Genomic DNA, 27638 nt, shown 5'->3' with positions numbered 1-27638 from the left:
TCAATAGCTAAAACTTTTCCCCCATGTTCTCTTCTAGAAGTCTTACAGCTTCAGTTCTCATTTCTTTAATCCACTTTGAATTCATTTTTGTATATAGTGTAAGATAAGGGTCCAGTTTCATTTTTCTGCATGTAAACATCCAGTGGTCCCAGCACCATTTGTTGAAGAGACTACCCTTTCCCCATTGTGTAGCCTTGACACTTTTATTGAGGATCATTTGATCGTGTACATGAGGATTTATTTCTGGGCTCTCTATTCTGTTCCACTGGCCTTTATTTGTCTTAATGTCATTATCATGCTGTTTTAAATATTGCAGATTTTAAATGTTTTGAAATCAGAAAGTGTGAGGCATCCAGCTTTTTCTATCTCAAGAATTGTTTTGACTATTTGGAGCCTTTAGTAATCCCAGATTAATTTTTGAAAGTTTTTGCAATTTCTGCAAAAAAAAAAAAAAAACAAACACCGTTGAGATTTTAATAGGGATTGTATTGAATCTATAGATCACTTTGGGTAGCATAAACATTTTAACAACATGAATTCTTTCCAAGCAGGAACACAAAATATCTTTCCATTTATTTGTCTTTTTCCAACTTATCAATATTTCAGTTTTGATGTAAATTTTTCAGTTTGGTTAAGATTATTTTTAGGTATTTTAATTTTTTGATGCTATTTTAAATGTAATTTTTAAAAAATTTTCCTTTTAGATTGTTCATTGTTAGTTTATAGAACTTTAACTGTTTTTTGTGTGTTAAATTTTAATCCTGCAACTTTGCTAAATTTATTACTTCTGACAGGTTTTGTGTGTAATGTGTGTGACACCTTTAGGGTTTTCTACATACGAGATCATGTTGTCTACAAACAAAGAACATTTTCTTCTTCTTTTCCTATTGGGTGCTTTTATTTCTTTTTCTTGCCTTATTGTTCTGAATAGGATTTTGAGTATTATGTTGAGTAGAAGTGGTGAGAACAGGGATCCTTACCCTGTTCCTGGTTTTGAGAAAATGGTTTTAGCATTTTGCCATTTTGAGTATGATGTTAGCGGTGGACATTTTACCTATGGCATCTATTACGTTGAAGTAAAATCTTTCTATTCTTAGTTTGTTGTTTTTATCATAAAAGAATATTAAATTTTGTCACGATTTTCTGTATTAATCTGCTAATGTAATGTATTACATTGATGAATTTTCATGTTCAAACTAAATCCCACTTAGTCATAATATATAATCCTTTTAATATATTGTTGAATTTCATATGCTAATGTTTTGTTGAAGATTTTTATGTCAATATTCATCAGGGATATTGACCTGTGGTAGTTTTCTTTCTCGTATCTTTTTCTGACTTTGGCATCAGGGTGGTGCTGCTCTTATAGAATGAGTTTGAAAATGTTCCCTCCTTTTCAATATTTTGGAAGAGTTTAAGAATTGGTGGTGGTTCTTTTTTTGTTGTTATTTAGTTTTCATTTCATAATCATAAACTTAACTCTGCCATCCAGCTAGGCATGGAAGGGAACAAGAAAAACATGGAACCCAAAGGGAACTGCAGCTAGAGCACAAACATTCTAGGATATTGAGAGCAAACGGGGTGGAGGGGTGCTCTCCTGAGCTACAGAAGGAATGGTCTGGTGGTTAAGATAAAACACAAGTCAAACTTATTAGAGTTGTCCACAGTCAGCAATGCTGATCTTCTTGCTGGTCTTGCCATTCCTGGACCAAAGTGCTCCATGGCCTCCACAATATTCATGCCTTCTTTCACCTTGCAAAGACCACATACTTGCCATCCAACCACTCAGCCTTGGCAGTGCAGATGAAAAACTGGGAACCGTTTGTGTTGGGTTCAGCATTTGCCATGGACAACATGCCAGGACCTGTATGCTTTAGGATGAAGTTCTCATCATCAAATTTCTCCCCATAGATTGACTTGCTACCAGTGCCATTATGACGTGTGAAGTCACCACCCTGACACATAAACCCTGGAATAATTCCGTGAAAGCAGGAACCCTTACAACCAAATCCTTTCTCTCCAGTGCTCAGAGCATGAAAGTTTCCTGCCGTCTTTGGAAACTTGTCCACAAACAGCTGGAAGGAGACGCGGCCCAAGGGCCCACCATCAATGGCAATGTCGAAGAACACGGTGGGGTTGACGATGGCTGATAGTACAGGGCACCCGACGGCAGAGGCATCTGCAAAGCTGGTGGTAGTTCTTTAAAAGTCTAATAGGATTCTCCAGTGATGTCATTCAGTCATGGGCATTTACTTTGTTTTTCTGGATTCTTGATGTGTGTTTTTTTGAATTTCAACTTTTATTTTAGACACGGGGGTACATTGGCAGGTTTGTTACATGGAAATTTTGCATGATGCTGAGATTAGGGGTCTGATTCCCATCACCGAGATAGTGAGCATAGTACCCAATAGGTGTTTTGTTTTGTTTTTTTTTTTAACACACGACCCTTTCTCCCTCCTCCCTCTAGTAGCCTGCTTTGTCTATTATTTCTATATCATGTTTATGTGTGCTCAATGATTAGCTCAATTGTAAGTGAAAACGTGGTATTTGTGGTATTTGGTTTTCTGTTTCTGTGTTACTTTACTTAGAATTATAGCCTCCAGCTGTATCCATGTTTGTACAAAGGGCATGATTTCGTTCTTTTTTTTTTTTTTTTTTTTTTTTTTTTTGAGATGGAGTCTCGCTCTGTCACCCAGGCTGGAGTGCAGTGATGTGATCTCAGCTCACCGCAACCTCTGCCTCCTGGGTTCAGGCGATTCTCCTGCCTCAGCCTCCTGAGTAGCTAGGATTACAGGCGCACACCACCACGCCAGGCTAATTTTTGCATTTTTAGTAGAACTGGAGTTTTACCATGTTGGTCAGGCTGGTCTCAAACTTCTGACCTTGTAATCCACCCACCTTGGACTCCCAAGGTGCTAGGATTACAGATGTGAACCGCTGCGCCCAGCTAATTTTTGTATTTTTAGTAGAGACAGGGTTTCACCATGTTGGTCAGGCTGGCCTTGAACTCCTGACCTCGTAATCCGCCCACCTTGGCCTCCCAAAGTGCTAGAACTACAGGCGTGAGCCAGCATGCCTCACGTGATTTCGTTCTTTTTTATGACTGTGTAGTATTCCATGCTGTATATGTACCACATTTTCTTTATTTAATCTACCATTGACAGGCACCTTGGTAGATTCCATGTATTTGCTATTGTGAATAGCACAGCAATGAACATAAGAGCATTCATGTGTCCTTTGGCAGAGTAATTTATTTTGCTTTGAGTATATACCCAGTAATGGGATTACTGGGATGAATGGTAGCTCTGTTTTAAGTTCTTTGAGAAATCTTAAGACTGCTTTCCACAGTTATTTAACTACTTTACATTCCTACCAACAGTGTGTAAGTGTTCCCTTTTCTCCACAGCCTTTCCAGCACCTGTTGTTTTTCTTGACTTTTTAATAATAGCCATTCTGACTGGTGTGAGATGATATCTCCTTGTGGTTTTGATTTGCATCTCTGTGATGATTAGTGATGCTGAGCACTTTTTCATGTTTGTTGGCTGCCGCTTGTATGTCTTCTTTTGAGAAGCGTTCATGTCCTTTGCCATTTTTAATGGGGTTGTTTTAATCTTGTTAAGTTCCTTATAGATGCTGTATATTAGGCCTTTGTCAGATCTACAGTTTGTGAATATCTTCTCCCATTTTGTGGTTATCTGCTTACTCCGTTGATAGTTTCTTTTGCTGAGCAGAAATTCTTTAGTATAATTAGGTCCCACTTGTCTATTTTTGTTGCAATTGCTTTTGGGGACTTAGCCAAAAATTATTTCTCAAGGCTGATGTGGAGAAGAACAATTCCTTGGTTGTCCTCTAGGATTTTTATAGTTTGAGGTCTTACATTTAAATCCTGATCTATTTTGAATTAATTTTTTAATATAGTGAAGGGTAGGGATCCAGCTTCAATCTTCTTCATATGGCTAGCCAGTTATCCCAGCAACATTTATTGAATAGGAAGTGCTTTCCCCATTGCTTGCTTTTGTCAGCCTCGTAAAAGATCAGATGATTGTAGGTGTGTGGCTTTATTTCTGAGTTTTCTATTCTGTTCCAATGGTCCATGTATCTATCTTTGTACAAGTACCATGCTGTTTTGATTACTGTAGCCTTCTCATATGGCTTGAAGTTGGGTAGTATGATTCCACCAACTTTGTTCTTTTGGCTTAGGATTGCTTTGGCCATTTGGTCTTTTTTTTTTTTTTTCAGTTTTACATGAATTTTAGAATTGTTTTTTCTAATTCTGTGAAGAATGACATTGGTAGTTTGATAGGAATAGCATTGAATCTGTAAATTGCTTTGGGCAGTATGGCCATTTTTACAATATTAATTCTTTCAATCCATCAGTATGTAATGTATTTCCATTTATCTGTGTCATCTCTGAAATCTTTCAACAATGTTTTGTAGTTCTCCTTGTAAAGATCTGCTTGGTTAGTTTACCCCTAGGTATTTCATTTTCCTTGTGGCTGTTGTAAGTGGGATTGTGTTCTTGATTACACTCTCAGCCTGAATCTTGTTTGTGTATAGAAATGCTATTAATTTTTGTACACTGATTTTGTATCCTGAAACTTTACTAAAGTCATTTATTAGTTTTAGAAGCCTTCTGGAAGAGTGATTAGGATTTCCTAAGTATAGAATCGTTTCATCCTTGAAGAGAGATAGTTTGACTTCTTCATCTATTTAGATGCCTTTTATTTATTTAACTTGCCTTACGGCTGTGGCTAGGACTTCCAGTACTCTGTTGAATGTAAAAGGTGTCAAAATTATTCCAAGCACATTTTTGGACCACAGTGCAATACAAATAGAAATCAATACCAAGATCTCTCAAAATTACACAACTACAAGGAAATTAAACAACTTACCCCTCAATTACTCTTGGGTTAACATCAAAGTTAGGGAAGAAATTTTAAAATTCTGAAAATAGGGACACAACTTGCCAAAATCTCTGAGATACAGCTAGTGTTAAGAGGAAAGTTTATGGTGCTAAATTCCTTCATCAAGAAATAAGATCTCAAATTAACAGTTTAACTTCACACCTATAGAAACTAGAAAAAACAACTAGAATTAGAGAAGAACTGAATGAAATTGAGATGCAAAAATCCATACAAAAGATCAATGAAATCAAGAGTTGGTTCTTTGAAAGAAGCAAAATTGATAGACCTCTGGCTACATTAACAAAGAAAAAAAAAAGAAGAACCAAATAAGCACAATCAGAAATGACAAAAGCAGTATTGCAACTGATCTGACAGAAATACAAAAGGTCCTCAGAGACTACTATGAACAACTCTTTGCATGCAATTAGAAAATCTAGAAGAAATGTATAAATTCCTACAATCACACAATCTCCCAAGATTGAATCAGAAAGAGATTGAAATCCTGAATAGGCCACTATCAACTTCTGAAACAGAATCAGTAATAAAGAACCTAGCAACCAAGAAAAGCCCTGGACCAGGTGGATTCAGAGCTGAATTCTACCAGACATTAGTACAAGAAGAGCTTGTGCTAATCCTATTGAAATTATTCCAAAAAACTAAGGAGGAGATACTCCTCCCCAACTCATTCTATGAGATCAGCATCATCCTGATACCAAAACAATGCAGAGACAAAAGCATGAAAAAAAAAAAACTTCAGGCCAATATCCTTGATGAACACTGATGCAAAAATTCTCAGCAATTTACTTGCAAACCGAATCCAGCAGCACCTTGAATTTATCATCCCACTCTGTTCTGACCTGTAATGATTCTGCTGAGAGATCCAATGATAATCTTACGGAGTCTTCCTTGTACATGATGAGCAAATATTTTCTTGCTGCTCTCAATATTTTCTTGTTGTTTATAACTTTTGGCAGTTTATGATATGTCTCAGTATGGGCCTTTGGGGATTTATCCTAATTGAATTCCTTTGATCTTCTTGAATTTGGATGTTCATTTACTTCTTTTGATTTAAGTTTTCTTCCATTATTTCTTCAAACAAGGTCTCTACTTCATTCTCTTCTTCTTCAATTCCCATAATGTGTGTGTTAGTCTGCTTAATTATCTCCTTTAGGTTTCTTCACTTTTTTTCATTTAGTCCTTTAGAATTTCCTCATTTTTATTTTCTCTTTTTATTTCTAATTTCAAATGGCCCATTTTCAAGTTTGCTAATTCTTTCTTCTGCTTGATCAAACCTGCTGTTGATCCCTTCTAGTGAATTTCTGAATTCAGTTATAGTATTTTTTTAGCTTCATAATTTCTATTTGGGTTCTTTTTTATAGTTTCTCTTTGTTTATATCTACTTTGTTCATGCATCATTTTCCTGATTTTGTTTAGTTGTCTCTCTGTGCTGTCTTGCAGCATACTGAGCTTCTTTAAGATAAATATTTCAAATTTTTTGTTAGGTAATTTATAAATCTTTATGTCATTATTGTTAGCTTCCGGAGGTTTATATTGACTCTCATTGACTCTCATTGAGTCATGTTTCTCAGTTTGTGTGCCTTGTCATTTTTTGTTAATTTTTGCATTTGACAAAAACAGCCAACTCTCCCGGTCTATTTGCTCATTCTCATGCTCCAGCTAAAGACATATCCAAGACTAGTTAATTTATAAAGGAAAGAGGTTTAACTGACTCACAGTTCAGCATGGCTGGGGAAGCCTCAGGAAATTTAAAATCATGGTGGAAGGGGAAGAAACCACAACCTTCTTCACATGGTGGCAGCAAAGAGAAATGCAGAGTGAAGGTGGAAAAAAGCCCCTTATAAAATTATCAGGTGTCATGAGAACTCAACTCACTATCATGAGAACAGAATGGAGGTAACTGCCCCCATGATTCAATTACCTCCCACCAGATCCCTCCCATGACAGGTGGGGATTATGGGAACTACAATTCAAGATGAGATTCGGGAGGGTGCGCAGCCAAACCATGTCATTCTGTATTTGTAGAATGGCTTTATACAGGAAAAGGCCTTCATCAATCAGCAAACTGGAAATTCAGAGGGCCTCCAAAAACTTTAATGAGGTTAAAGTTTCTTGATGCTTGTGCATGTAATTTCCCAATTAAAGAGGTTTACTGTGTTTCGTTTTTTGTTTTTTGGGAGCCTGCAGTCTTTTTTTTCTCTCTAGTGTCTGTCTGAAGTACTACAGGTTCTCTGGATCTGCAAGAAGCCACTGAGTTCTCTTTTTTTGTTTGCAATCCCAGGCATCCAGGACAGGCTTGTTCCATTAGTTCTCCAGATGAGACAGAAAGCAGTTCCTCAGGCAGCCTCCCCCAAAGCCAGAATACAGCACTCATGTTCCACACTTCTCTTTCCCTCCTAAGGAAGAAGCCGCAGCTGAGTGCTTTCTCTGGATTATGGTGAGTGGTGCCAGCTTCTATCTGAGATATTATAAGTTCTCTGGCACTGTCACAAGCCACTGAGCACTCTTATTCTCAGCAGCCCCCACATCCAGACTATGCCCATTTCCCATGGCAGAGTTCTGAGTCAGGCAAGACAGAAATCAGTCCTTTGGGCAGCCCACCAAAGAGCCAGAACATGATATGTACATTCCACTCTTTTCTTACCCTCCTCAAACATAAGTTGAGAGTTGGGCTTTTCCTTCAGAGCACAAGCTATGTCAGCTTTGGGGAGGGACTGATGTGGTTGAAATTAAACAGCTTTTCTTACCCATTTTAATGCAACCGTTCTTGGCTTGGAGCTTTCCTTGTGTACTGAGACTTTCTAACTGGCTTCTGGGGTTCTCATAAAGGTTTTGGACTTTATACATTTGTTGTCAGTGTTTTTGTGAGGAACAGATTCTGAGGCTTCCTATTCTGTCATCTTGCTGCCATCACTCTCCTATGTGGCATCTTTTGATCCTTGATTGATAACGGAGTAGGCAGAGGATGATGATGATGATGATGATGATGATGATGATGATTTCATAGGTGAGAAAACTGAGAGTCCCAGAAACTAATGACTTGTCCAAAGTGACTCAGCAAAGAAGTGATTGTTTTGCTTACAAATGCATCCCAAGGACCTGAAGTGCCAGGTACCAAATAAATATTATAGGGGTGTGTGTGTGTATGTATATATGTATATACACAGACAAACAAAATCAAACCCAGAATATTTGCCTTTAAAATCTGTACTCCTATCCCTCTGAGTCCTTAGAAAAATGATAGTTCCTGCATAAACAATATTCAAGCTCTAATCTTTCCATACCCAAGCCGTTTGTTAACTGTTTTCATTCACAATTCGGTCTTAATTTGCTTACTTAGCAATAAGTGAATAATATATACAGGGTCTCTGACTTTACTATCCAACAGAATGTCACTTGGGACTACGTTACAGATTTTAATTTTTTAAATTGGTTGGCTTTAATATTTCTTAGCTTGCCCTAGGCTAGTGGTTTCTCCACCAGGCAATTTTGCCAAGAAGCAGATTTGGCCAATGTCTAGAAACATTTTTGGTTGTCACACCTGGAGGTGCTATTACCATCTAGTTAGTAGAGGCTAGAGATGCTGCTCTGCATCCTGCAATGCATAGAATAGTCTCCGCAATAAAGGATTATCCAGCCTGAAATTTCATTTACACAGAGGTTGAGAAACCCTGCCCTAGACAAACTAAAAATGATGCAGAAGAGGTTCACCTTCTTTATCTTTCAGCATCACCTTTATCTCTCCACCATAACTCTTATGTAGGCACAGATACACATGGTTCCAAGACCTTCATGCTCAGCTCTCCTCTGAGATGCATTTATCTAACCACAACTGATTATCTGGATCTTTGTGATCCATTCAAGTTATTTTTTCCTTTTTGATCCTATTCTCAGGTAGCTTTGTAAAATGATCGACTAACACCATATACTAAGAACCTGTAACTTGGTTTCTAGTTTACAATGAGTCATAATGGCCAAATACCCATTGAATAAATAGGAGTAGAAAATATTAGAATAACGTGTTTTCTATCATTCCTCCTCTGTGTCAGGGTATAATATTTTATTTTCGCTAGCCAAATGAAACCCATATCCCAGCCTTATCGTTTGAAATAAATGCATCTCATGGGACCCTCCAGGGTAGCAGGTGGATGGGTGGGTATAATTCAGACAGAAGATAAGGAAAGAAGTTTAATCTCCCCAAATTGCCAAGAATATTTCCCTTATAATTAGGAAAGTGCATTCTGAAACTCTGCATAATTTAAAATACACTTTATGTGCTAATGGAAAAGGACTGAGAACAGACATAAATCTTTCCTATAAATAATCAATACTATCAAAATGCCATGGCAAAAATACTCCTCTGATAGAAACAAAGACAGTTTTTAGGATTTCATCTACAGAATGTCAGGCATATGAGAATGCCTTCTTATTTATTTTATTTATTTATCAGTTTGGATGTTTCTCTCCAACTACTTCCATAAAAGACTCCATCCAGATTCAAAGTGAAATTTTACCTTTATACTAAATAATATAGAGAGTAAAACTAAATCAAAGAGATAAAGGAAAAAAGAAATAGCTGGTACTGGACAATTAAAAGGGCTATACTCCTCCCAAAACCCTTATCAAGTGATAATCATAATTATTTATTTATATGATCATCTCAACAGACTTGCTACTCCTTGAAAACACCTTTTATCTTTTTCATCTTTGTATTTCTTTTGCCCAGCACAGTGGCCAGCATATAGTAGAGACTCAATAAATGTTTGTTGCATCCATGAATAAATGCACGAGCTTATTAATTTTAATTGAGACTTAATCTCCAACTTTACTGGAAGCCTGAGACTGAAAACAGAAAGACAAAAACACACATTACAAAGAAAGAAATGATGTGTTGTGATGAAAGAAAAAATGACTTGGTAAATATATGGTATAGCTTATATTAAATCTGAGGGAAAATCAATCTATAACAAGCCATTATTTCATTACTTGAATGAGTTAATGAATGAATGAACAAATAGAGTAAAAAGGGAGTGAGTCCACAGCCATTGAAGTCCTTCTAAGCAATCCAAAATTTAGTGCCTACAATGAAATGCTGAGATTGACTCTGGGATTACAAAGCTGAGGAAAAACTCCATCACTTACAATAATTTCAGGGATGGTTCTCAATCTTTAGCTGCACATTTAAATTACCTGAAGACATTTTTAGATACTTTGTCCAGCTGTTCTTTTCCCCAGAGCCATTAAATCAGAACCTCTGGGGTTGAGACCCATCCAAGCATGAGTAGCTTTTAAAACTTTCCAAGTGGTTCCAATTACAGTCAAGGTTGAGAACCACTGGCTTCTAGTGGAGTGCAGAAAAGCAATCAAACAAAGTTCATTGAACAAATATCTGTAGGTTACCTAGAGTAAAGGAATGAATGGGAATTAACTTCAATTCAGCATCTACTGCATACTAAGTAAGGTGTTACTGTTTAAATTTGTTGTCTCATTTTATTCTCATGACATCACTGTGAGGTAAACATAACAATGTTATCCACAGTTCAAAGAAGAGGAAATTAAGTCATGGATGACAGAAGCACAGTTCCTACTATGAAGGAGTTTTTAAAAACATGAAAGGAAAAACATAGAAAAACATATAAATGTATATATATTATATGCACACACACATACACATGCACACACACACACATACACACACACATATATGTATATGAAAAAAAGAGAAAACTTGAACTCAGGAGACCTGGGTTCATCTCTAAGCACCACACTGTCACTAACTATATCATTTGGGCCGCTCATTTAACCTGTTGGAATTACCAGAATGAGAACAATAGGGTTAAATATAAAACTTCATAATTTCAGCAAAGGTACAGCTGACAGAAAAGTAATTATAACATGGTAATTAAAGAGACATGACATGTGTCACAGAGGGAGGGCTAGCCAACAGTCTGGCCTTTAAGGGTATTAGAATCTGACTGATGATGCTATAGTTTACAGGAAGCCCTTGACTTTGCAGATCCAAAAATCTACTGGACACTGATTTGTTTCTAAGGGACTGATACATGATAACCCAATTTCAAATCTTTAATGTGTAAACCATGCTTTCAAAGCATTTCTGTACAAAGAAAGACTTTTTTCTGTTAACTTTGTTTAAGCCCAAGATAGCTTGGGTGTATAAATTAGGTCTGGGGGAAGAAATGGTGATAAGGAATTTTCTTCCTGGTCCCCCCATGATATTAGCATTTACTTCTTTTCCCCTTCAGGTGCAGTGCAGACTAGCAAGAAGTGAGCAGGTAAACACTACATTTTTTTCTCTTTGAGGTTTCTTTTACTGCATTTCACCAATACTATATACTTATATTAATATTGTCTTTCTATCATACAAGTACTATTTCAGCTTCTCATTAGTCAGCTTCAGCTATTTCACTCTAAAGTATTAGTTTACACTTCATTGTGTTACACCTCCAGTCATATAATAGAACTGAGAACATGAGGAAATGGTCCTTGTCCAGGCTCTGCCTCTGATCGCCATGCTGCCTTGGACAAATAATCTTTCTGAGGAGGGGGTACACTTTTTCACAAAAGAAAGAGAAAAATGTTACTACATGCCTTTTTCATATATTTATTTTCATGAAAAATCTTACAGTAATTTACCCATCACGCAGTGGAGATTGAGTAATTTATTAATACACTTTTCCTTATTCTTTCACCTGATCCTCTTGATTGGCCTTGATTTTCTCACACACTATCTCCACCACTGATTTACAGCAACAAATCACTAATCTCATTGCTAAACTTAAGCTCTCCTTTATCGCACTTCTAGGGGTTAATTTTCTCTTGACATTCTGAAGGTATTTTACTGTTTGCCTTAGGTTCTGATGATACTTCTGTATAGAGCTTTATAATTTACTATTATTTTTAATGGCCTTTTATGAACCTGATGTCTCCAGGAAAGGGACAGAATATGTTGTTATTCCCACTTAACAGAAGACAGAGGAGTGACACAACAGGGAGACAACGGACTCAAACTCATTTCTTGATTCTAAGTATTCTCTCCACTGAGTATGCTCTGAGTTCTGTGACTCTATCCTATTTTACTAATCATTTTGAATCACTGGGCAGTTATTTCATTACTAAGGTTTTACTTTTCTCCTTTTAAAAGAAAGCTAAGATGGCCTTAGTCAGGTCTTTCAGGGAAGTGCATAAAGAATAGGGCAGAGAAATTGAGAAAGTCTAAAATAACATATAGAATATCAACTGAAATTAATTACAGAGACTTTAAATTAGTCCCATAGAAGAAAAGTTTAAGTGGTTGGGTGTCTTTTAATCTAGAAAAATAAAAAGAAGCCCAAGCAGCAACCTCATTAACTTACTTTCTCTACATCAAAGATTAGGACAAGGGACATTGATCTATTTTTCTCAGAACTAAATAGAGATGCAGCCATAGGAATTTAAGCCAGAACTTCCTGACTTAGAATGATTAAACACGGCAACAAACTCAAAAGGCAAGCTTCTTATGTAGTCACTATTCCTGATGATGTTAAAAGCAGCATTCTCATGGATGAGCAAAAAGGTGACATGAGTGATTCACAGGCAAAAAGTACCATCACTTTGGGGACATATCAGCATTTTGGAGTAGCAGAAGTGGGAGGTGATAGTTTTTCAAGCATATTTAATATTATAATATGCATTTATAAAATTCAAAGGGCTTTATTATTTTCATAATGTAAGCTAAAAAAGTCAAGTGTAAGAAAGTCTTATACTCAAGCCAGGAAGGTTCTTAAAGGAATCAGAGTAAGGGTTATGGGAATATTTTATGTTTATAAAATGAGGGCAGGAGTGAACAGGTGTTGGGAACAGGCCCCCAAATCTGCTGGCCCCAAAACCGGCCATAAACAAAATCTCTGCAGCACTGTGACATGTTCATGATGGCTATGACGCCCACGCTGGGAGGTTATGGGTTTACCAGAATGAGGGCAAGGAACACCTGGCCCACCCAGGGCGGAAAACAGCTTAAAGGCGTTCCTAAACCACAAACAATAGCATGAGCCATCTGTGCCTTAAGGACATGTTACTGCTGCAAATAACTAGCCAGACTCATCCCTTTGTTTCCCATTTTAGTTCATCTGTAATCTCTACATACAATGCTTATCACTGGCTTGCTGTCAACAAATAGGTGGGTAAATCTCTGTTTGGGGCTCTCAGCTCTGAAGCCTGTGAGTCCCCTGATTTCCCACTCTACACTCTATATTTCTCTGTGTGTGTGTCTTTAATTCCTCTAGTGCCACTGGAATTAATTCCTTTAATTCCTCTCCACAACTGAGCTGGTCTCGGCAAACAGGTTGTTTAAAAAAAAACCTTTGATACACAGTTACATCATGTTGCAATGACTGAGCTACTATCAGCTTAGAGGCAGAAGATCAGACAAGAGGTCTGGAGTTCTATGTCAGGGCTCCTGCTAAAAGCTTGAACAAACACCTGTCTTCTATCGTTCAGTTATCCAACACTTAATGAATGCTGAACATATGCCAGACCCAGAGTCAGGCACTTTTTTAAAAAGTTAAGATCTCGGCTGGACACGGTGTCTCACACCTGTAATCCCAGCACTTTGGAAGGCTGAGGCGGGCAGATCACGAGGTCAGGAGATCGAGACCACAGTGAAACCCCGTCTGTACTAAAAATACAAAAAATTAGCTGGGTGCGGTGGCGGGTGCCTGTAGTCCCAGCTACTCGGGAGGCTGAGGCAGGAGAATGGCATGAAGGTGGAGTTTGCAGTGAGCCGAGATCGCGCCACTGCACTCCAGCCTGGGTGACAGAACGAGACCCCGTCTCCAAAAAAAAAAAAGATCTCTGACCTAAAAAAAAGAAGCGGCAGCAGCAACTTAGAATCTAATGTTAAAGGCAGACAAGGTATTTATTATATGTAACAATAGGGGATGGAGAATACTAAGTGCAATAGGCTCCAGAGACCCAAGAAACAATAGGGAAAAGCGAAGCTTAACTTTTCTTGAGTATAGCAATAAAGAACGTAGGTTTGAAAGGAAGTAAAAGTAATCCCAAGAAAAACCCCAACACCAAAACTTAACTCCTTCCCTCCTATGATATAGTATCATCAACCTCAAACAAATTTATAACGAGATATACAAAAATCCACACACTACCTATTAAATAGAGCTATTATGTATTTCCCAAACGTGGAATCATGGAAACAGTTCCTTAAATCCAGGCTCTGCATATGGAAAGTAAATTTTGGCCACTAGAAATTGCTCTGGATATGCATTTTAAAAATTTCAAAATGACCCTGTTTCTTCCTCTGCAAAAAAAAAAAACAAAAAACAGGTGCATGGAAACCTTCAAATTTCAAATTTATTTCCTATTGGAGTTATTCACATGCAAAAATAATCTTAAATGTTGCTTACGGCATAAAGCTGAAGGCTGCCTTTTTTCTTCTTCTTCATTGGCCCAAGTTCCAGAAACAGCTGAACAGATGTTTCTGTCAACATTCAACAACCAAATAACTCACCTTTGCAGTAAAATCAACTATGAAAATTTAAAACCCTAAGGATAATTTTTCAGCAAGTGAAACAAGTTAGGGAGACAATGACTTCAAAAATCTCAGGTATAAGATCTCTCTTGGCAAAGAAACTACTGTTCAAGCCAGATTAAGTCACTGTTTACTCTGTATGCACAGTGTATATGTGATAAGAAGACATGGTTCCTGCCCTCGAGTGGCTTGGTTCCTAATAATTAATTTAAGCAACAATATCAACTAATGAAGACAAATTCAGTTATGTCTTACTTTTTTACTATATATGCTTTTGAAAACCGGATGCAAATGAATGGCTTTTATTTCTCGTCATTTCTAAGTGGAAAGCAGAGTCAAGATATTATCTGTGTGTTGTGCCCAAATTGAGGATGTTTAAGGTACTATCTGTATGTTACAGTTTGAAAGATAATCAAGATACATCCTGTTTTTTGTACATAAGGTGAAGGATGTTGTGATGGTTGATTTTATGTGTCTTCTTGACTGGGCCACAGGATGCCTGGGTAGTTGATCAAACATTATTCTGGGTGTTTCTGGAAGGGTGTTTTGGATGAGAGTAGCATTTTAATTGGTAGAACAAAGCAGTTTTCCTTCTATAAAGTGAGTAGGCCCAATCCAATTAGTTGAAGACTTCAACAGAGCAAAAAGACTGACCTTCCACTGATTAAGAGAATTCTCCAACAGACAGCCTTTGGATTTCATCTGCAATATTGTCTCTTCCTCCCTGATGGCTTCTGAGCTGGAACACTGGCTCTCCCTGGGTCCCCAGCCTGCCAAACCACCATGCAAATTGGACTCGCTACCCTCTAAAGTTGCATGAGCTAGCTCGGTATTTTATATATATTATGTACCATATATATATATCCTATTGGTTCTCTTTTACTCTCTTCTTTCTCCTGATGCCCCACCCCCACCCCACCATGCTTACTCATGGGCCAGTTAGAGCTTGTCCTCCTGCACTACCTAACATGGAATCCTCACAATTAGTCAATCTTTGGGGTCAAACAACAAGGTCAAGGCAGGTCTAATACAGTCTCAAGCACAATACACATATGGAAAAAGAGCTCAACAAGCAATGAAAAGAACTGGGTTCTAGTGCCTGCTCTGCTATAATTCAGAATGGAATAACCTTGGGAAATCTATAAACCAACTACATGGGTTTAAGTTTTCATCTTAAAATAAGAGTATCTGAATAAATGATATATAATTTCTCTTCTGATTTTTAATTTCTATGTCAATGAGTACAGGTGTGGATTGCCGACTCACCAACTGATAGACTATTTACTTGAGCCATTTCTCACTGGCTTGATTAGCAGATACCAACCTTGTTCCCATTTCCCTGTCTTGAGCAAAGTGAGCCCTGGTTAGAATGTAATTTCAGAGACGCTATGTCTTCATTTATGGTTTATTTCAAGTGACTGAGTCACCTTAAGGTTTAAGTTCTGTCTCCTTAGCTTTCAGTTAATGGTAATAAACCACTTAAAAGGTTGGCTCTTTTCCAGACTCAATGTATTCAGAATGCAAGCCACTTTGCAATCACCCCCATCTCCAACAATCCCTCTTCACACTTTACCATTTTTTCATTTTATATTCTATGGAGAAAAGAGAAAAATGTTCTCCTTGACTATTAAGGATATTTTAGAATGAGACATTGTACTGGTACTTAGGATTTGCTATGAAATAGCTTTCTAGGATAGGGGAGATTTGAATTGTAATTTAAAGGAAACAAATTCTATGACTTAATGGGAAAAAAAGTACTCTATGCATCTGATGAAAATAAAAGGTCCATGGGCAAGAAATGAACAGAATCAAGGTGTGAAAAAAATAAATGAATAAATAAATTAAATAAGTGAAAACAAAGTAATGAAGAAAGGTAGAACAAGATTGGCAAATAAATGGGATATGAGAACCCCTTCCCCTGCTGTTTACTCCTTACCAGTGGCAGATACTGCCAATTGATTAGGATGGTTTTCCTGTTGAGCCCAAATACTTCCTCTCAATCCAGAACCCAAAACACCCACTAGCAGTCTACTGCAGATGGTGCAGTCAGGGAAACCTGTATGTCATCCTAGATATAATGGAAAGTGGCACAAATACTAATCAAATATCTGTCATTCACTAGGTAGGCAGTGAGATAGATGCTGTGGAGGATTAAAAAAAAAAAAAGGAAACTCCTTGCCCTATCTCCAAAATGCTTGTAATTTAAAAAGCAAGAACTGATCAAGAATTACTGCTCATAACAGACAGAACGGGAAAGGTGCTTCATAAGAACAAAAAAGTAAGTAATACAGGTTCGGCTGGGCACGGTGGCTCACGCCTATAATACCAGCACTTTGGGAGGCCGAGATGGGCAGATCACGAGGTCAGGAGATCGAGACCATCCTGGCTAACACGGTGAAACCCCATCTCTACTAAAAATACAAAAAATTAACCAGGCGTGGTGGCAGGCGCCTGTAGTCCCATCTACTCGGGAGGCTGAGGCAGGAAAATGGAGTGAACCCAGGAGGCAGAGCTTGCAGTGAGCCGAGATCGCGCCACTGCACTCCAGCCTGGGCAACAGAATGAGACTCTGTCCCCCACAAAAAAAAAAAAAAAGTAATACAGGTTCAAGGAGCCACAGATATTGAAGCCATCCTGACAGGCTGACAAGAATTGCATACTGGGTTCTGGACAGAAATAAAGTTGTAATTAAGCATTAATCATGCTGCACTTTAGCCCACTTCCTTGTTGCTAAAAGTCAGATAGCACTACACACTGACCATTTGCATCCCCATTGTTCCTGTAGATAGAATTTCTGACATGAGGGTCATAAGACAGGATCTCTGGTGTTCGAATCATAAGGCATTTAAGGATCACATGTTTTTCAGACCCTGAATTTCAGCAACCAGTTTGAAGACCCCCACAAAGAAATGGGATTAGCGTAAGTATACAGTTTTTTCATCTCCCTGTCCCATGACTTCACCCTGCACTCTTGAAATGATCAACAATCCACACTTTGCCCCACTTCAAAACCCTTAATAACCCTAGCACCAAACCACTTGGGGAAATGGATTTACAGTTTCATCCCATCTACTCATTCAGTGACCCTATGACTAAAATGCTTTTTCTGCTGAAACCCAGCGTCTTAACTTATTGACTTGCTATATGTGCCTTGGGAAATGATCCTATTACAGTTACAATGTCATTTGTTTGTGAGAAACTAGACAGGCTTCTGCAAGGAACCAGCATCTGTGATAGACTTCGGATACTAGGGAGAACTTCAAAGATGAAGATGGCTGGAGAGAACATGAGAAAGGCATGACTGGCCTGGAAGGAGAAGGTACTGATGAGCTCTTTCAGGAGCTTCCAAATGACCCAGCAAGATCCAGAGAGATATGATGTGAGTGCTACAGAGAAGGATCCATGAAGCTATTTAGGGGCCCACCATGAGTCACCTCATTAGCATAAACTCAGGTATGGTTGAAAAAGGTGTATTATAAATAACAAAGATGTTCTTCTTATCCCTACCACTAAGGAAATTACAGGAGTTTTAGGAACTCTATGTCACAATCCAGGGGCAGAGATGAAATATATATTTCTTACTATGTCACAAGCTGCTACAACAAAATACCATGCACTGGGTGGCTTAAACAAAAGATATTTATTTCTCACAGTACTGGAGGCTGGAAAGACCAAGATCAGGGTGTTGAACACTCACCAACGTCTGCTGAGGGTCCTTTTCCTGGCTTGCAAATAATGGCCTTCCCACTGTTTACTCATATAATGGCGAGAGGAAGCTCTGGTGTCTCTTTCAGTTGTTATAAGGGCAGTAATCTTATTGTGGGAGCTCTACCCTCATGACCTCACATAAACCTTATTTCATCCCAAAAACCCAGCCTCCTAATACCATCACATTGGGGGTTAGGGCTTCACCATATAGGTTTCGGAGGAGCACATTCAGTTCACAATATGTAGGAAGACAGTCCATGTGGAAATGTCCTCCCCTTGTAGGAAGAGAGGAAAGTTGAGGCAGACAAAAGCAGCTGGTGTATTCAGGCATAGGCCACCAGCCAGACCCCAAACTATGTTAGGCACCAAGAGACCCAAGGAAAAATACACACTGTCTTTAATAGTAGTGGATTATTAGTATACAACAAAAGTACTTGGCAGGGAGAGAGCGAGATATATGGGTTAATGAAGCTTTGCACAGTTCTGAGATGCCTATGGGTATGTAACCCTTCTCCTCCTGCCGTTGAGTCCAAAGCTCATACCATCTGCCACAGCACAGCCAATCAGTTGAAAGACAACGTGTGTGGGCAAGGAAAGTGACTTTATTTGGGAGAGCCAGCAACTGAGAAGATGGTGGACTAGTGTCCTAAAGAACTGTATTAAGCTAATAGGAATTCGGGGCGGCTGTTAGGTTAGGGGAAGGGAAAAGAGGAAAGGAGATGAGGTTAAAAAGTTACTTGATGACCACAGACATCTGGGAGGCAGCAAGGATAAACTGTCTTTGGTCAGGTTAAAATCCTCCTATACATTTTTAACGTAACACTGTTAATTTTGTCTATACCCTCCTTATCTTCTTGGTGGTTAGTTTTGGGGATGGATTATTATTATCCTTGCTTTAAGGTTAAACTATAAACTAAATTCCTCCCATAGTTAGCTTGGCCTATGTGCAGAGATAAGCAAAAGTGGCTAATCTAAAGATGTCATGGTGGAGGAGTGCTTAGGAGCATAATGGAGATGCATGTGCTCGGCCTCCTTTTCACTGCTACATTCCCACCCCCATCCCTAAGTGAGTATTGCCGCAAGTCTGGAGCTTGGCTCCTGCTTTTTTTTCAGGTGGTGTGATTCTGCTGTCTTCCTATCCCCCCATGGATTGGAAGATACAATTGTCTTTCTAATCCCAAAAGATTGCTTCCCCTGGAGAGAAAAATTCCTCCAATGCCAGGACCAGATTTTACCAGTACCTGTAACCCCACACTAAGATTACTGCCTGGAATACAACAGATCCTCAATACGTTTCCTGGGAGTGATTCAGCTAGAAGAATCACCTTAACTATAAAGTCATTTCCTTGATTATTCAATCATGTATTTATTGAATACTTACTATGAGCCAGCCTCTTTTCTAGGCACTGAAAATACACAGATGAGTGAGGAATGATCCACAAAGCTCACAGTCTCATGGGTCTAAGTTATATAAAGAAGGTTATATAAATTTAAATGAGTTGCTGTTATGGCTGGCTTCATATAAAAATCCAAGCAGAAACTTTCTAATTCATCAGTTCATCCAGCTAGGCATTCATTAACAATTCAGCCAGTAGGTATTGACTGCCACCTGATTGGGAGCTCACACAGATGAGGAAAACATGGTGCTTTTACTGGAGAAGTTCACCATCATAATCACAGGGAAGTACAGTGTACAATATGGTAGGTACTAATAAATGTTTTCATAAATATCAGTGGGCACTGAGAATAGGAACCAGGCTATAACAGGAATCAACAAGAGACTTGGAGAGACGTAAACACAGATTTCTAAACAAAACGTAATTTTCAAAAGAAGCACTTAGCCTTTTCTTTTTCAAGGTATAGAATTCTTAATTTTAGGAAGAAAAAAAAAGTGGTGCTACTTCTGGTTGAAGCGTATGGGACTTTTGGGGGAATGATAAGCCAGAATCTTCCATTTGGCATCCCCTGGGTCCCTATGTATTTCCAAGATCCCTGTGCTCAACGTGGGGCTTCACGATGTGAAAATCACTACTCTCCTGGAACAAACATTAGAGGAGATGCTTCCTGAGTTCTTTCCCAAGTCCTATGGCTAACTTGCTAGGTAAAAACCCAAACATTGCTTGACCAACCTATGCTTTAGTGTACTCAACAGGAAGAGGAGGAGGCAGATAGACCCATGCTGGCTTAACTCCCAGCAATCCTCGAAGGATAAATTAGGCACCACCTGCTAAGTTCCTTGAGCATCCAAGAAAAAAAGAAGGGAGTGGTGGGGGTGGGGAGCTACTTAAGGCCTTATGAATAGCGAGGCTTTGGCAATTCCCAAGTAGAGGCATCCTGAGTGAAACACGCTGTCCCAATTACCAGAGGCAATGTTTCTCCTCTGGAATACAGGTTTACATTCTGAGATGTTGTTTGAACATTTTGGTTCAAGGCAGAGCATTTTCAGATAAGAAGGATGATTTCAGAGTCAAGAATATAGTGATTTATTTGAAGGCAGAAAGAAAGAGTTGGAAAAAATGCCTTTTAAAAGATCAACTTATCCCCAGGCATGTACACTCAGTCCTTTCCCAAGCTGAGGAAGGCAATTTAATTGTTCATAACTTTATTGACTTGACAAGGCAAATCAGCTTTGCCAAAGACAATACTTTCGTGGGCCTGAGGAGATTAGCATCACTAGGAGTGAGCTCTGCCTTTTTACCCCAGACCTTTCTTTTCACTTGTGTGACATCCTGCCCCATGTAATAAGGCTCTCCTGCTTCTCTCTGCTTGGCACATATTCTATCTAGCAACATCATCCTCCCTCCTGACTTGGGACTTATGGTATTATTTTGGCAGCATGACATTTAAAATCACTAAAAATAAAAATTAATAACTAAAATTATACGACTGTCTCTGGGCACAGTTTTTTTGGTTCACACCAAGATGTATTTTCTTGGAAACCTTAATTTTAACTTTTAATTATCTGAAAGGGATCTTCAGAAAAATTTGGAAGTCTACAGAATTATCAAAAGATGTATCTCTTCAAACGAAGATCACTGACTATATTGATAGTTCTTGACCCTCCATCTCCATTCTCTCAGGTCCATTTTCCTAGCTCAGGGGTCCATATAGCACTAATCAGGCAATCCACTTGCTTTGTAAATAAAGCTTTATTGCAACAGAGCTATTCTTATTTGTCTATATGTTGGCTGTGGCTGCTTTCAACACTACAATGGCAGAGTTGAGTAGTTGCAACAGAGACCACCAACAGAGACTGCCTGGTCCCTAAAACCTAAAATATTTACTATCTGGCAATTTGCTAAATCCTTTATCTGAATACCTCCTGATGTCTCAATGTAGATGCCTTGTAGCCATCGTAAACTCCACGTGCTCTCAATTTAAGTCACTACCTTTCTTTCAGATATGTGCTGTCCCAGAGTTCACTATATGAGATGTCATTACCATCAGCCCAGTTGTGCACATCAAAATATTGGTTCATTCTTGCTCCCTTTCCTTTCCCTCACCTTTAATAAAATCAACCACTAAGTCTTGACCAAGCCAGTGTCCAGCGTGAAGCTAAAACAATCTTTCCAAAACATAAAATGTTTGTGTCACTTCCCGGCCTAATAGATTTTAATGAATTTCCATTCTTATTACCCATAAAGACATTTCAGTCTCTTCAACTTGTCTTATTGAAAGCCAGGGATCATTTGGCTCTCACCTATGTCTTCAGGTCACTTTCCTACCAGCCTGCCTGGTTGCTGTCAGTCACTTGAAAACCTTGTGCAGGCTCTCTCTCACTCCTGAGATTTCTAGTGCTCCATTTCCTGGCTTAGACCAATCTGCTCTCTGTAGAACACTCTGAATCATGCTTCAGGGTCCAGAAAAAAGGGCACTCCTTTGAGAATGCCTTGTCTCACATCTGGACTGTATCTTTGACCCTCCTATTTGTGACTGTATTTTCCTCTGCTACAGCACTTATCATAACTTACTGTTAACACTTGTTAATTGCTTGTCTTCTCAGCAACATGTAAATCCCTTGAAGGCAGGTATCTTATCTATCTGGTTTATCATCAGAGTTCTTGGAAAGTAAAAAGTGCTGAGTACTTATTTGTTAAATGGGTGAATGGATTCATCTTTCCTCAGGAAAGAGATTCTTGAAAGAGGCAAGGGAACACAAAGAAACAGTCACAAAGAAAACTCAGATCTCACTTCCCTCCCATCACTTTGCCTACAGAGAGTAGAACTGTACAAAGTGGGGCTGTTGTGAACGTGTGTATATTCTGGCGAGGAAGCATGTTATCCTGGGTGTGAGAAAGAAGAATACTGGAGAGGTAAGCATGGAAAAGTGATGGCATTGCATTGGCCAGGGACTTGAGCAATATTACCAATGATTGATGGCACGATTATTACATCATACTTTACAGATTTCAGACTAGATCCCAATCTACAAGCCAAAAGCGGCCTTTACAATATAAGGCCAGTTAGTCTCTTCTTCCAGTTAGTCTCTTGCTCAAGTAACTCAAGTTAAATCAAAGCTGTATCTCTATAGAGACACAAAAACCCTTCAAAAAATCAATGAATCCTGGAGCTGGTTTTTTTGAAAAGATTAACAAAATAGACATCTAGCTAGACTAATAAAAAAAAGAGAGAAGAATCAAATAGACACAATAAAAAATGGTAAAGGGATATCACCACTAATCCCATGGAAATACAAACTACCATCAGAGAATACTATAAACACCTCTACGTAAATAACCTAGAGAATCTAGAAGAAAGGGATAAATTCCTGGACACATACACCCTCCCAAGACTAAACCAGGAAGAAGTCAAATCCCTGAACAGACCAATAACAAGTTCTGAAATTGGGGCAGTAATTAATAGCCCACCAACCAAAAAAAGTCCAGGACCAGATGGATTCACAGCTGAATTCTACCAAAGGTACAAAGAGGAGCTGGCACCATTCCTTCTGAAACTATTCCAAACAACAGAAAAAGAGGAACTCCTCCCTAACTCATTTATGAGTCCAGCATTATCCTGATACCAAAACCTGGCAGAGATACAACAACAAAAAAGAAAATTTCAGGCCAATATCCCTGATGAACATCAATGTGAAAATCCTCAGTAGAATACTGGCAAACTAAATCCAGCAGCACATCAAAAAGCTTATCCACCATGATCAAGTTGGCTTCTTCCCTGGGATGCAAGGCTGGTTCAACACATGCAAATCAATAAACATAATCCATCACATAAACAGAACCAAAGACAAAAACCACCCAATTGTCTCAATAGATGCAGAAAAGGCCTTTGATAAAATTCAACATCCCTTCATGCTAAAAACTCTCAATAAACCAGGTATTGATGGAACACATATCAAAAATAATAAGAGCTATTTATGACAAACCCACAGCCAATATCATACTGAATGGGCAAAACCTGGAAGCATTCCTTTTGTAAACTGGCATGAGACAAGGATGCCTTCTCTCACCACTCCTATTCAACATAGTGTTAGAAGTTCTGGCCAGGGCAATCAGGCAAGAGAAAGAAATAAAGGGTATTCAAATAAGAAGAGAGGAAGTCAAATTGTCTCTGTTTGCCAATGACATGATTGAATATTTAGAAAACCCCATCATATCAGCCCCAAAACTCCTTAAGCTGACAAGCAACTTCAGCAAAGTCTCAGGATACAGAATCATTGTGCAAAAATAACAAGCATTCCTATACACCAATAATAGACAAGCAGAGAGCCCAATCATGAGTGAACTCTCATTCACAAGTACTACAAAGAGAATAAAACACCTAGGAATACAACTTACAAGTGACATGAAGGATCCCTTCAAGGAGAACTATAAACCACTGCTCAAGAAAATAAGAGAGGACACAAGCAAATGGAAAAACATTCCATGCTCATGGATAGGAAGAATCAATATTGTAAAAATGGCCATACTGCCCGAAGTAATTTATAGATTCAGTGCTATTCCCATCAAGCTACCATTGACTTTCTTCAGAGCACTAGAAAAAACTACGTTAAATTTCATATGGAACCAAAAAAGAGCCTGTATAGCCAAGACAATCCCAAGCAAAAAGAACAAAGCTGGAGGCATCACACTACCTGAATTCAAACTATACTACTTGATTTATACTACTTTGATTTTTGTAACCAAAAGAGCATGGTACTGGTACCAAAACAGATATATAGACCAATGGAACAGAACGGAGACCTCAGAAATAACACCACACATCTACAACCATCTGATCTTTGACAAACCTGACAAAAACAAGCAATGAGGAAAGGATTCCCCATTTAATACATGGTGCTGGAAAAACTGGCTAGCCATATGCAGAAAGCTGAAACTGGATCCCTTCCTTACACCTTATACAAAAATTAACTCGATATTGATTAAAGCCTTAAACGTAAAACCCTAAACCATAAACACCCTAGAAGAAAACCTAGCCAATACCATTCAGACATAGGCATGGGCAAAGAGTTCATGACTAAAACACCAAAAGCAATTGCAACAAAAGCCAAAATTGACAAACGGCATCTAATTAAACTAAAGAGCTTCTGCACAGCAAAAGGTACTATCATCAGAGTGAACAGGCAACCTAAAGAATGGGAGAAAATTTTTGTAATCTATCCATCTGACAAAGGTCTAACATCCAGAATCTACAAAAAAACTTAAACAATTTTATAAGAAAAAAACAAACCCCATCAAAAACTGAGCAAAGGATATGAACAGACACTTCTCAAAAGAAGATATTTATGTAGACAACAAACATATGAAAAAAAGCCCATCACTGGTCATTAGAGAAATGCAAATCAAAGCCACAAAACATCTCATGCCAGTTAGAATGTTGATCATTAAAGAGTCAAGAAACAACAGATGCTGGTGAGGCTGTGGAGAAATAGGAATGCTTTTACACTGTTGGTGGGAGTGTAAATTAGTTCAACCATGGTGGATGACAGTGTGGAGATTTCTCAAGGATCTAGAACCAGAAATACCATTTGACTCAGCAATCCCATTACTAGCTATATACCCAAAGGAATATAAATCATTCTACTATAAAGACACATGCACACATATGTTTATTGCAGCACTATTAATAATAGTAAAGACTTGGAACCAACCCAAATGCCCATCAATATAGACTGGATTAAAAAAAAATGTGGCACATATACACCATGGAATACTATGCAGCCATAAAAAAAGAAATGAATGAGTTCATGTCCTTTGCAGAAACATGGTTGAATCTGGAAACCATTACATTCAGCAAACTAACACAGGGACAGAAAACCAAACACCATACGTTCTTACTTATAAGAGGGAGTTGAACAATGAGAACACATGGACATGGGGAGGGGAACATCGCATATCGGGGCCTGTCAGGGATGGGGGCCAAGGGGAGGGAGAGCATTAGGACAAATACCTAATGCATGTGGGACTTAAAACCTAGATGATGGGTTGACAGGTACAGAAAACCACCATGGCACATGTATATGTATGTAACAAACCTGCACATTCTGCACATGTATCTCAGAACTTAAAGTAAAATAATAAGAAAAAAAAGCAAAGCTACATCTCAAATTGAAATTATAGGACAGGAATGGGCTGTTAGGGGCAAGGTGTGGGCCTTGGAGGTGCATCTGCTAGTTCCACTTACAGTCTCCAAGATGCTTCTGAGTGTTCATGGCTTCTTGTGGGATACTGCCAGAGGTATGCATGGAAATTAAAGCAGTTTCCCAAGGCATATGAAGAGTAGTATTTCTGAACTTGTCAAGTAAATACCCTAAGTGTACTTTGGTTTGCATTTACAGCTAGTCTTTTGGTTTGAGACAGACTGAATGAAGAGGAAAAACTAAGAAAAAATTAAACTGAACAAGATAGTGATGGTTCAAATATAATGCAAATTATCATTTGAAATAATGCAGAGGTATGTCTAAACATGTTGTTTAAAGTTATGGAGATAACTTCTAGAACTAAAAATACCAACAGTTCCATGTAGCTGCCTTGTTTCACAGAGAAGCTGCAGAAGCCAATGGTAGAACAAACCAAAAATTCTCCCTCCAGGTTCTCAGCTCCTGATAAAGTATAAACAAAATTAAGACAGGAGCATTTAGATTAGAGTACGAATATATCTCTGAAGAGTAGGCAGCTCTGAGATAGAACCAAGGATGACAAAAGGTGATCTCAGTCTACAAAACACTTTCTTCACAAACATGAAGAAGTCCTAAGATCCAGAGTTTGTGAGGGCATATAGACCCAAGTGCAGGTGAGCTGACACACTAGAGGAGAGCTTTCAGGGAAAAGGCGGAATTCAGGATAGCAAAGATTTACACTTAATGTGAACATCATGGAAGCTCCTCTAGACAGTGTCATCCTAGTGAACAAGATCTTTGAGTTTCTGCAGATTAGACTTTTTTCCCCACTCACTTCTTACATTTGGAAGTACTTGCCTCATTGAAAAAATAGCTCCTTTGAGATTATTGGAATGAGGCTGACCAATAAGAAGCTGTGAGCCTTGATGTCCTCGATGAAATAAGAATATCTTCAGGAGAATCTTATAAATATATGGACTTTCCTTCATACCCTGGATGTCAATGGCATCACATTTGTACTGGTGAGAGCTTATCTAAGCCAAGTGGCAGGCGGACCACAACTTCCCGCACTGGCTGCTCAACATAACCTACTTTCTAAACCAGGTGGACCCCACTCAATTTTTAGCTAGCTCTACGTCTTGGATAAATTCCCCTCGGAGTGCCAGCTCCTTGTTGGCTTTGTGATGTTCTCCTGCCTCATTATCACAGCCCAGGATAACACAGCACACATCTTTGATTCCCTGATTGTTCTGGAAAATGTTGTTAGTGACCTGACTCAGCCTCAAGCCCTGCAGGTCCTGGGAGAAATTGGGGCAAACTCTGGAGGGTCTTAGACATCACCATCATCATCTCTCAGGGCATCTCTCCCCAGACGAAGAGCTTAGTCAAGGGGGATGCAGCATATTTGCACTTGAATACAGCAGAAGTAAAAGGGCACTCAAACAAGATGGCAGTCTCTGACTATAAAGGAGAGGCTTCACCCACCAAAGTAACAAGGAAGCACTTCTTTAATCTATTCAAGATCAGCATATGTGAAACTGAGGCTCATACCCTATGAGTGGGTCATAAAACCAATTTGCAGGGTTACAGCCAGGATTTCGTTATCACTTATTCCTTTAGTTTTGTATTTTAAGAATGTTTCTGTTAACAAATGCTTATATTTAAATTAACTTTATTATGTTTTCGCTTTTTAACAGAAATCCAAAATTAAGTATTACTTTATACTTTTTTCACTTATACATCATGTGTATGTGTCTATCTATCTGCCTACTGGGTTATAATATGAAGTATACTTTTATTTTATATGCGGGTCATGATGTTTGTGAAACACTGTATTTGTGTGGTTATGGTACTGCCTTATTTACTCACTGGGACCAGGCTACAGAAA

The 27638-nt window shown here is 38.5% G+C and overlaps 1 pseudogene; it reads right to left on the bottom strand.

Moving 5' to 3' along the window:
• Positions 1-1586: 1586 nt before the first annotated feature.
• On the bottom strand, positions 1587-25843 carry LOC105738446 (annotated as a pseudogene).
• Positions 25844-27638: the final 1795 nt, after the last annotated feature.

This window comes from Nomascus leucogenys, chromosome 1a, assembly GCF_006542625.1.
Source record: "Nomascus leucogenys isolate Asia chromosome 1a, Asia_NLE_v1, whole genome shotgun sequence".
NCBI classification, from domain to species: Eukaryota; Metazoa; Chordata; class Mammalia; order Primates; family Hylobatidae; genus Nomascus; species Nomascus leucogenys.
This window is presented reverse-complemented; position numbering and strand designations above follow the sequence as displayed.